This window comes from Parasteatoda tepidariorum, chromosome 3, assembly GCF_043381705.1.
Source record: "Parasteatoda tepidariorum isolate YZ-2023 chromosome 3, CAS_Ptep_4.0, whole genome shotgun sequence".
Taxonomy (NCBI): Eukaryota; Metazoa; Arthropoda; class Arachnida; order Araneae; family Theridiidae; genus Parasteatoda; species Parasteatoda tepidariorum.
Genome location: NC_092206.1, coordinates 67,309,443 through 67,320,005, shown reverse-complemented (window position 1 = coordinate 67,320,005; position 10,563 = coordinate 67,309,443). Strand labels below are relative to the sequence as shown.

At 28.6% G+C, this 10,563-nt stretch overlaps 1 long non-coding RNA gene across 1 annotated transcript in view; it reads right to left on the bottom strand.

Moving 5' to 3' along the window:
- Positions 1 to 10,563, bottom strand: part of LOC122271474 (uncharacterized) — a 125,260-nt gene that overhangs the window by 14,720 nt on the left and 99,977 nt on the right. The window contains exon 3 of the long non-coding RNA XR_006226389.2: positions 87 to 231. This is a non-coding gene — a long non-coding RNA (uncharacterized lncRNA). The remainder of the gene's footprint in view (positions 1 to 86; positions 232 to 10,563) is intronic.

Genomic DNA, 10,563 nt, shown 5'->3' with positions numbered 1-10,563 from the left:
TATATATATATATGCGAAAAATGAGTGTAAATAAATATGCTTTAAAAAAATTAAAGGGTAGTTCATACAGATTTTTCTTTTCTTACTTAGTCTTCAACAGTAGGAAATTCCTCCTCCTGTGCTTATGAAAGTACTTAAGTGTAAGTACTTTTTGGCTTCAAACAAGATATTCTAATTCAACTTTCACAGAAAAGTATCCCAATCTCGTATTAGTATGGTGACAGTATTATCCTAAAATTATGAAAAATATTATTACAAACACAAATTTTGAGTGCCATTTTCATTATTTTTTATTAAAAAATGTTTTCGATCATACAGTAAGTTTTCGATCATAAGTGGGAATTCTATGCATAAGTAAAATTAAAAAAAGGAAGAAAATAAAGAGGAAAGAAAAGCTCCGTATTCAAAGCATTTTGTATTCTTTTAAGTTGCATTTTTAAAAGGAATTAAAGTTGATAGACAGGAGAAAGGAAGGAAGAAATAAGAAAGGAAATTAAAAAAGAATCTCGTCAATCACTAGACTGTAGAAAGACTGAGTATTTTGGAAAACGGAAGAAAAACGAAATATTATTCTAAGCTAAGACTTGCGATCGGTAAGTTAAAAGAATTTTAGGCTTTAAGAAATTTCAAATTTTTTAAAGTGAATGAACGGAAAGTTATCAAGCATATTTTCAGCGAGATCATAAATTTGAAAATCAACTCTTTCGAAAAACCTAAATACCCATTTTAAATTCTCCTTTTTAGATTTTTTTTTTTTTTACATTGTACACCGAAGTTAATTCTAAAAAACTTAAAGCTCTTTAAAGTGGCTTTTTTTTCCCTTTAGAAATTTAGTACGAAGAAAAACATTAGCTTTAATATTTCCCCTTGATATATTGCCAACCATAAAACCTGGTTTCTAAGCAGAACAATACATCATAGTAAAGAAGATTCCATTTAGAAACGTTCATTCTTTTAAAACCTAATTCTTTCTAAACCCTTCCTTTTAAAGACATTCCAAGCATTTAAAAATCATCAAGAGCACCGAAACAGCTCACGCAATAATTATCGAAAAAGGGAGATATTTTCCTTAAGTTGGATGGCATCACCCTCAAAGCAATCAAGGTTATCAATTAAAAACTAGAAGAAAAGAATCGTCTGCTGTAACTTTAGAGGCGAAGAATTTAGCACGTTTTACTAGAATCTCTGTTTTTAATTAATTTTGTTGCCACGCATAGTGCCGGGTAAGAGCAATTATTATCGACATATTTACGCCTGATTACTTTTCTCCCTCTTTCATCAAATAAAATAATAAAAATTGCATCACAAAGAAAGAAAGAAGTGAAGTGAAATATGTAAGAGGAATAATTAGAAAAATATCGTCTGCGGAGATAGCTAAATAGTGGCACCTGTCTTCATAGCCGGTGTTTCTCGCTTATTAAAGTGCTAAATTAAACTTCCGCTTTTTCTTCGTTATTTTTCTGGGTAGAGTAGGGTTATTTGAAATGTGTTATTAAGTATTTTTGACGGTTGATTACGTTGAAAGTTGCGTGTTTTGCGAAACTTAACGCTCGGGGTTGCGTGTATGTAATTGAACAGCACTTTATTTAGAAATAAAGGAAGTGTTATGCCTAATTAATTATCTTTTACAAAATCACTGATTTCATAGATTTTGAGCAAAAACAAACATTTTTAAAAAGCTCCGATGTTTTGGCTTAGAATTTTTTTTATTTATTTATATTTATTTTAAATTTTATGTTTACTTTACAATTCATTTCAATTTGCTTGTTTCTTTTTCATGTTTTAAAATATTTTGTGAAAATAATTTAAATATGTAACGAAAAAAAATTCTGTAAAAATAGGTTAAAATATTTTGCAATACTAATTTTAAAAGTTTCTAAAAGTTTAAATATGCAATCAATTACTGTTGTATAAAAAAAAAAGATTTATAACTAAGTTAAATTGCACTTATTTCTACTATTAAATATGCACTGAACTCTGAAGTTAATAATTAGACTGAAAATGAAGCTTCTTTTACTTCTTTATGAATTACCATATTATCATATGAAAATTTAATTACTGTACTTTTTCTTACGCGCTATAAATACTTTGTTTAAGCTTTAATACTTAATAATAACAATTTTCTTCTCTTGTTAAAACTGTTTACAATTACGATTGAATCGCGTAACTAGTTAACATTATTTTTAGTTTAGTGTTTTATACTTCCTCGTTTAGTAAATGAGAGACATGATTTTTTCTAAAAAAAAATACGTAATAAACACAAATAACTTGCGTAGCACAAATAATAGATCGGTAAACTTTTTATATAGTATATATAACTTAATACGTCAATTCGTTGTATTCGCTCAATTGCTGATTCATTAAAAAAAATTTCACAGATTCGACGATAGTCACTGATTTGCTAATTTGCTCTTTTGTTCCATTTATTCTCTTGCTTTATCACAAATTAGACATACTAATGATTTCTATTGTTACTCAATATTTATAAATGATATACCTGATGTTATAGTGAATGTATTATGCATAATAAAATAAATTAATAATCTAAAATATAGAAAATTTAAAACTTTACTTGTTTGAAATGCATTAACAAAAAAAAAAAAAAAAAAGCTCGTTACTTTAACAGAAAATATTAAATGACTGGTGCTATTAAATGGGGATACTCAAAGTCGAGTTTCTTGCCCTCGTTTAACCTATTTTATACCTATAAAAAATAGTAAAGGTAGTTACATATGTCTATAAAAATATTGGTTCAGTTACTAATGATATTTGAGAATATGGTTCAAAAATTCGAAATGAAAATACTAAAATTAATTTATTACTTTTTGAAACTTTTTGAGTTTACTTTTTTAATTAATTTTTCTATTATCTTATTTTAAGGAATAACGAATACAAAAACAATTTTTTATGACAATTGATATGATAATTGTAGTGTATCTAGCACTACAAATATACAATTCCTGTTCACTAGCATATAAGACATGTTAACTCGATTCTATGTTGGGGTATCTCTTCATAGATGAAGGTTGACATGATCGAAAACAACTCTTCCCACATTGGTGACCTTCAGACGTGATGTGAACACGCCTACCTTGGCAGAAACGCCCACTTCGACATGAACACGCCTAACTAGACAGTAACGCTTAATTCGATGGATGGTCCACATTGAACAGTTGATTTGCAACTTGTGACTGCGACATTATCCACCTCCTCGTACTGTTGCTACTCAGTCTCGTCTCAATCACACACAACGTCGGCCTGTATGCACTCGACTGTTGATGGCATCGTAGGAGCAATAACGACCGTGAACTTAATACAGCTCTCACGATCAGCACTCAAACGTGCGATGATCTTAATACAGTTCTCCCGGCTTCTCACAAAACAGCAATGAATCACCTCGTGGTATTCATTCATCGAATTCTATTGCAGCTATAATTCTGGTGGGGGAGTACTGTAGTGTATCTACCACTACAAATATACAATTCCAGTTCACTAGTATATATAAGACATGTTAACTCGATTCTATGTTGGGGTACCATTTCATAGATGAAGGTTGACATTGTCGATATCAACTCTCCCCACAATAATTTAAAGTTTATTTTTCTAAAGACCTATTTATCCAGCATTTCTTTTTAGAATTTTTCATTGATTTCAGAATTGGGAAATTAGTCAAGAACCCACTGTCAGTGTGGTGCCATTTAATTTGGTTGTGTTCTTATGGTTTGGACAATTCACTCTGAGGCTGAAAATGGTCGTTTAAAAATTATTTTTAAATGACCATTTATTTTAACTATTTGTAGAAAAATTATTTATAATTTCAAAATTATCTGCTGTGGTAAAATTAGTTATTATCGCAAAATAATTTATTTGAAGAACAAAAAACAGTATGATTTTAAATAAATTATTAATGATTCAACTTTAAAAACTAACTGAGGAGCTTTATAAAAGTTCTACTCATTCTCAAAATTTTACAAATGAAAAAAATAAAATAAAATAAAAATATTAAAAATAAAAAAACAGAAATTGTTTAATAGTTGTGTATTTGGATTCACAATTTTGTTTCTCCTCCAAGTCCCTTAACTTTTAATAATTTAGAATAAATTCTTGTTTTTATTTTATTTATTTATCTGCTAATTAATTTGTTATTATTAATTCATTCGTTGTTATTGTTAATCAATTTGTTATTACTTCATTAAAAAGGATAGCTCACCGAACTTTGTCAAAGAAAATACTTATACTGCTTTTATAATTCATAGTAGTAAAATATTTCATAACTATAATTGTTTATTAACAATAATAATTTATATATTTTGTGAACTTGCAAATGTAAATATGTATGGTATAACTGTTAATAAGTGTTGGCAATCCCATATACTTTACTCCTTTCGAAAACAAGCTGGAAATAAAATGGTTCTGCTCGCAGTCTCTTAATCCATGAGTCTCTTAATCCTTTTTTTCTGCAGTCAAAGAAAATGAAAACTTTTCTGTAATAATAAGGCACACACTAAGATGTTATTATGCATACCGAAAATTTCATAAATGCTTTGAAATTTAGCTTCCATTCATTATATTAGCCTTATAAATTTTAATTGTAACATAATCATCATCGTTATCATTGAATTTTTTTTTTGTATTGCATTACATTGCATCATCTTATGAATGCTGATAATGATTTCCTCGTGGGATATTTAGCACATAGGTTTAACAAAAATTAAATGAAGATAAAGTGCTACTTTCATATTTTCACTTCCTTTGAGTGATGCCTTCTCAAGTTAAGAATTGATCTTCTCTTCATCGGTTCTAAATTTATTAAATTTGATAGGCTATTGTTGTTGTTTCCAATCCTTCCCAATATAGCCTAAGCTATATCAAAGTGATGAGTCCAAACGCAAGGTCACACACTAAAATTGGTCAGAAGAAAATGTCCTCCAAGGAAAATTCCAGACAATCAAGTATGGAAACTCGTGAAGAAGGTGGGGAGCAGCTTCTTTATTCTAGAAGGCCTGGAACACCCGAAGGAAGAAGTCTGACTTAACTCTTCGCCTGCATGATTTAACTGAATATATGGAATGGCTTCTACGCCTTGGATGTCCCTACCAGGAGAATGATCTCCTGACGTACATCGCCCATTCCCATCGCCATCGTACATCAGTGACCCCCCTCTGCCACGGTGAGGCATCATGCGCAGGACTTGGTGGGGAAAATTTGATACATAAATGTAACTATTTCATTGAAACCAAATAAAAATTCAATAAGTCAACGTAAGTTTTTAAAATGTTGACAAAACAAAATCTCTAAAAGAGTGTTTCAAATAATATAAAATTAATAATAAAATCAAAATAAAAAGTAGTAAAAAAATAATGTAAAGGCACGTTTTATATACCTGAATGAAAACATCATTCGTTTCAAAAATATTCGAAAAACTTTTATATTATGAAGCGAATGAAGTCTTCAATCAGTTAATATCTTATCACTTCAGTTTCTTGGGATTATATATTTAGCATGTCGTAATTAATAAGTGTAACATACGACAAATTTGTTATTTTTTTATTCTGGAATTTAAGGTAGGAAAAGGAGGCATGTAGTTGTTATTGAATAAAAGCAGTGAATGTGCTAAGGAAATAAATACTCCTGCTACACTATAAAAATTCGAAATACTAGCACTTTAGGGGCATCATCCGTAAAATGAATTTTACCGTACAATCCATTTTTAATGGAAAATACTATAGCTTAATTTTTACAGTAATATTTATTTAATTTGAGTGATTCAGTTATTTTACTGTAATTATTACTGCGAAAATTACGTTATATCAGATTTTTTTGTCCAGTAACATATTACAGTAAAAATGGATTTTACGGTAANCCCTCTTTCATCAAATAAAATAATAAAAATTGCATCACAAAGAAAGAAAGAAGTGAAGTGAAATATGTAAGAGGAATAATTAGAAAAATATCGTCTGCGGAGATAGCTAAATAGTGGCACCTGTCTTCATAGCCGGTGTTTCTCGCTTATTAAAGTGCTAAATTAAACTTCCGCTTTTTCTTCGTTATTTTTCTGGGTAGAGTAGGGTTATTTGAAATGTGTTATTAAGTATTTTTGACGGTTGATTACGTTGAAAGTTGCGTGTTTTGCGAAACTTAACGCTCGGGGTTGCGTGTATGTAATTGAACAGCACTTTATTTAGAAATAAAGGAAGTGTTATGCCTAATTAATTATCTTTTACAAAATCACTGATTTCATAGATTTTGAGCAAAAACAAACATTTTTAAAAAGCTCCGATGTTTTGGCTTAGAAAAAAATTTGTTTATTTATATTTATTTTAAATTTTATGTTTACTTTACAATTTATTTCAATTTGCGTGTTTCTTTTTCACGTTTTAGAATATTTTGTAAAAATAATTTAAATATGTAAAGAAAGAAATTTCTGTAAAAATAGGTTAAAATATTTTGTAATACTAATTTTAAAAGTTTAAATATGCAGTCAATTACTGCTGTATAAAAAATAAGATCTATAAGTAAGTAAAATTGCCCTTCTTTCTATTATTAAATAAGCACTGAACTCTGAAATTAATAATTAGACTGAAAGTGAAGCTTCTTTAACTTCTTCATGAATTACCATTCATATGAAAATTTAATTACTCTACTTTTTCTTATACACTACAAATACTTTGCTAAAGTTTTAAGACTTAATAATAAAATTTTTCTTTTTTGTTGTTGTTGTTAAAACTGACTATTACGACTGAAAAAAATCTCCAAATTTACATTTAATAGAGAACAAAATTTTAATACCAGCTTTAGCTTCATCTTGAATCGCCTAACTAATTAATATTATTTTTGGTTTAGTGCTTTATACTTCCTCGTTTAGTAAATGAGAGACATGATTTTTTCTAAAAAAAATACACAGTAAACACAAATAACTTACGTAACACAAATAATAGATTTGTAAACTTTTTATATAGTATATATAACTTAATAAGTCAATTCGTTGTATTCGCCCAATTGCTGATTCATTAAAATTCTTTTCATAGATTCGACGATAGTCACTGATTTGCTAACTTGCTCTTTTGCTTATCACAAATTAGACATACTAATGATTTCTATTGTTACTCAATATTTATAAATGATATACCAGATGTTATAGTGAATGTATTATGCATAATAAAATTAATTAATAATCTAAAATATAGAAAATTCAAAAATTTACTCGTTTGAAATGCATTAACAAAAAAAAAAAAAAAGCTCGTTACTTTAACAGAAAATATTAAATGAGTGGTGCTATTAAATGGGGATAAGCAAAGTCGAGTTTCTTGTCCTCGTATAACCTATTTTATACCTATAAAAAATAGTAAAGATAGTTATATATGCCTATAAAAATATTTGTTCAGATACTAATGATATTTGAGTATATGGTTCAAAAATTCAAAATGAAAATACTAAAATTAATTTATTACTTTTTAAAACTTTTTAAGTTTACTTTTTTAATTCATTTTTCTATTAACTTATTTTAAGGAATAACGAATACAAAAACAATTTTTTATGAAAATTGATATGATAATTTAAAATTTATTTTTCTCAAGACCTATTTATCCAGCAATTCTTTTTGGAATTTTTCATTCATTTCAGCATTGGAAAATTAGTCAAAAACCCACTGTCAGTGGGCCATTTAGTTTGGTTGTGTTCTTATGATTTAGACAATTCACTCTGAATTTGAAAATGGTCATTTAAAAATTATTTTTATTATTGTTAACTATTTGTCATTAAAGAAAAATTATTTTTAATTTCAAAATTATCTGTTGTGGTAAAATTAGTTATTATCGCAAACTAATTTATTTGAAGAACAAAAAACAATGTGATTTTAAATAAATTATCAATGATTCAACTTTAAAAACTAACTGAGGAGCTGGGTAAAAGTTCTACTCATTCTCAAAATTTCACAAATAAAAAAAAAAAATAAAAAAATGTTAAAAAAAAAAACAGTAATTGTTTAATAGTTGTGTATTTGGATTCGCAATATCGTTCCTCCACCAAGTCCCTTAATTTTTAATAATTTGGACTAAAGTCTTGTAGAAGATTTTTTTACTTTTATTTTATTCATTTATCTGTTAATTAATTTGTTATTATAAATTCATTCGTTGTTATTGTTAATTAAACTGTTATTACTTCATCAAAATGAATAGCTCGTCGAACTTTGTCAAAGAAAATACTGTACTACTTTTATAATTCATAGTAGTAAAATATTTTATAACTATAATTATTTATTAACAATAATAATTTATATATTTTGTGAACTTGCAAATGTAAATATGTATGGTATAACTGTTAATAAGTATTGGCAATCCCATATATTTTACTCCTTTCGAAAACAAGCTAGAAATAAAATGGTTTTGCTCGCAGCCTTTTTTTTTTCCTCGGGTAGTTATCAGCCCATGAGTCTCTTAATCCTTTTCTTCTTCCGTCAAAGAAAATGAAAACTTTTCTGTAATAAGAAGGCACACACTAAGATGTTATCATACATACCAAAAATTTCATATATACTTTGAAATTTAGCTCTATTCATTATATTCGCCTTATAAATTATAATTGTAATATAATCATCATCGTTATCATTTAGCAGTTTATTTTATTGTATTGCATTGCATCCTCTTATGAATGCTGATGATAATTTCCGCGAGGGATTTTAAGTACATATGTGTAACAAAAATTAAATGAAGATAAAATGTTTTTTTTTTCACTTCCTTTTGAGTCATCCCTTCTTCAGTTAAGAATTGATCTTCTCTTCATCAGTTCTAAATTTATTAAATTTGATATATATTGTTGTTGTTTCTAATCCTTCACAATATAGCCTAATCTATATCAAAGTGATGAGTCCAAATGCAAGGTCACACACTAAAATTAGTTGCAAGAAGATGTCCTCCAAGGAAAATTCCAGACAACCAAGGATAGAAAATCATGGAGAAGATGGGGAGCAGCTTCTTTATTCCAGAAGACCCGGAGCACCCGAAGGAAAAGTCTGACATGGCTCTTCGCTTGTATGATTTAACTGGGTATATGGAATGGCTTCCAAGCTTTGGGTGGCCCTACCAGGAGAATGATCTCCTGACGTACACCACCTTAGATCTCATGACGTACATCACTCCTCAATGTACATCACCCATTCCACTCAGTGACCCCCCTCTGCCACGGTGAGGCATCATGCGCAGGACATGGTGGGGAAAATTTGATATATAAATGTAACTATTTCATTGAAACCAAATAAAAATTCAATTAGTCAACGTAAGTTTTTGAAATGTTGACAAAACACCTAAATCTCTAAAAGAGTGATTCAAATAATATAAAATTAATAATAAAATTAAAATTAAAAGTAGTAAAAAAAATGTAAAAGCACGTTTTATATACCTGAATGAAAACATCATTCGTTTCAAAAATATTCAAAAAACTTTTATATTATGAAGCGAATGAAGTCTTCAATCAGTTAATATCTTATCACTTCAGTTTCTTGGCATTATATATTTAGCGTGTCTAAATTAATAAGTGTTACATACGAGTAATTCGTTATTTTTTTATTCTGGAATTTAAGATAGAAAAAGGAAGTATGTAGTTGCTATTGAAATGGTAAAAGCAGTGAACGTGATAAGGAAATAAATACTCCCGCTACACTATAAAAGTACAAAATACCGGCACTTTAGGGGCACCATCCGTAAAATCAATTTTACCGTACAATCAATTTTTAACGGAAAATACTACAGCGTGATTTTTACAGAAATATTTATTTAATTTGAGTGATTCAGTAATTTTACTGTAATTATTGCTGTAAAAATTACGTTATATCGGATTTTTTTGTCCAGTAACATATTCCAGTAAAAATGGATTTTACGGTAAAAAAATACAGCCACTCTGAGTGTCGGTAATTTTTAACATAATTTGATCCGGAATTTTTAACAGTGTACACGAATTTTTATTATCTCTTAAATGTTCATACTATACAATTCAAGGGAGGGAGTCAGTAATTTTTTAATTGACATTGAAGTCGGGTATAATCCAAGCACACGAGTGACTGTCTCTCTTTTTAGTTAATACCGCCCCAGTGTTTCTCCTAATGAATTATTAACGGCTGTCTAAGATTTATCCTTAGTGATGATCCAAATGCATACTAGATTTCAGGGTGGATGGTGGTAATAATCACTCGGTCTCCGCTCTACGCTTCCCAACCACCCAACCATGCTTGGATATTTTTGGCATTGAAACCATCATTGGGTTACATGTAAGTGATTTTTTAAACGCTGAAAAATGAGTCAAGCATCTAGCCTTCTGCAAGGAAAATTGGACACTGGTCTAAGTCGTGTTTCCACTCACTTTTTCGACTAATCTGAATCACAAAATGCTTTTCGGAAACTGTGTTTGCATTTTAACTTTTGAAATTCTCTTCACCCAGGCAAGAATTACTTGTTACAGTAATTAATTTATAAAAATAATATTTTAATATTAACCATCAAATTTAATTTTTTTAGTATGGTTTTTATTTTATTCTTTAGCTATCGTTGAATAGCCTACCTGATTCTGCGT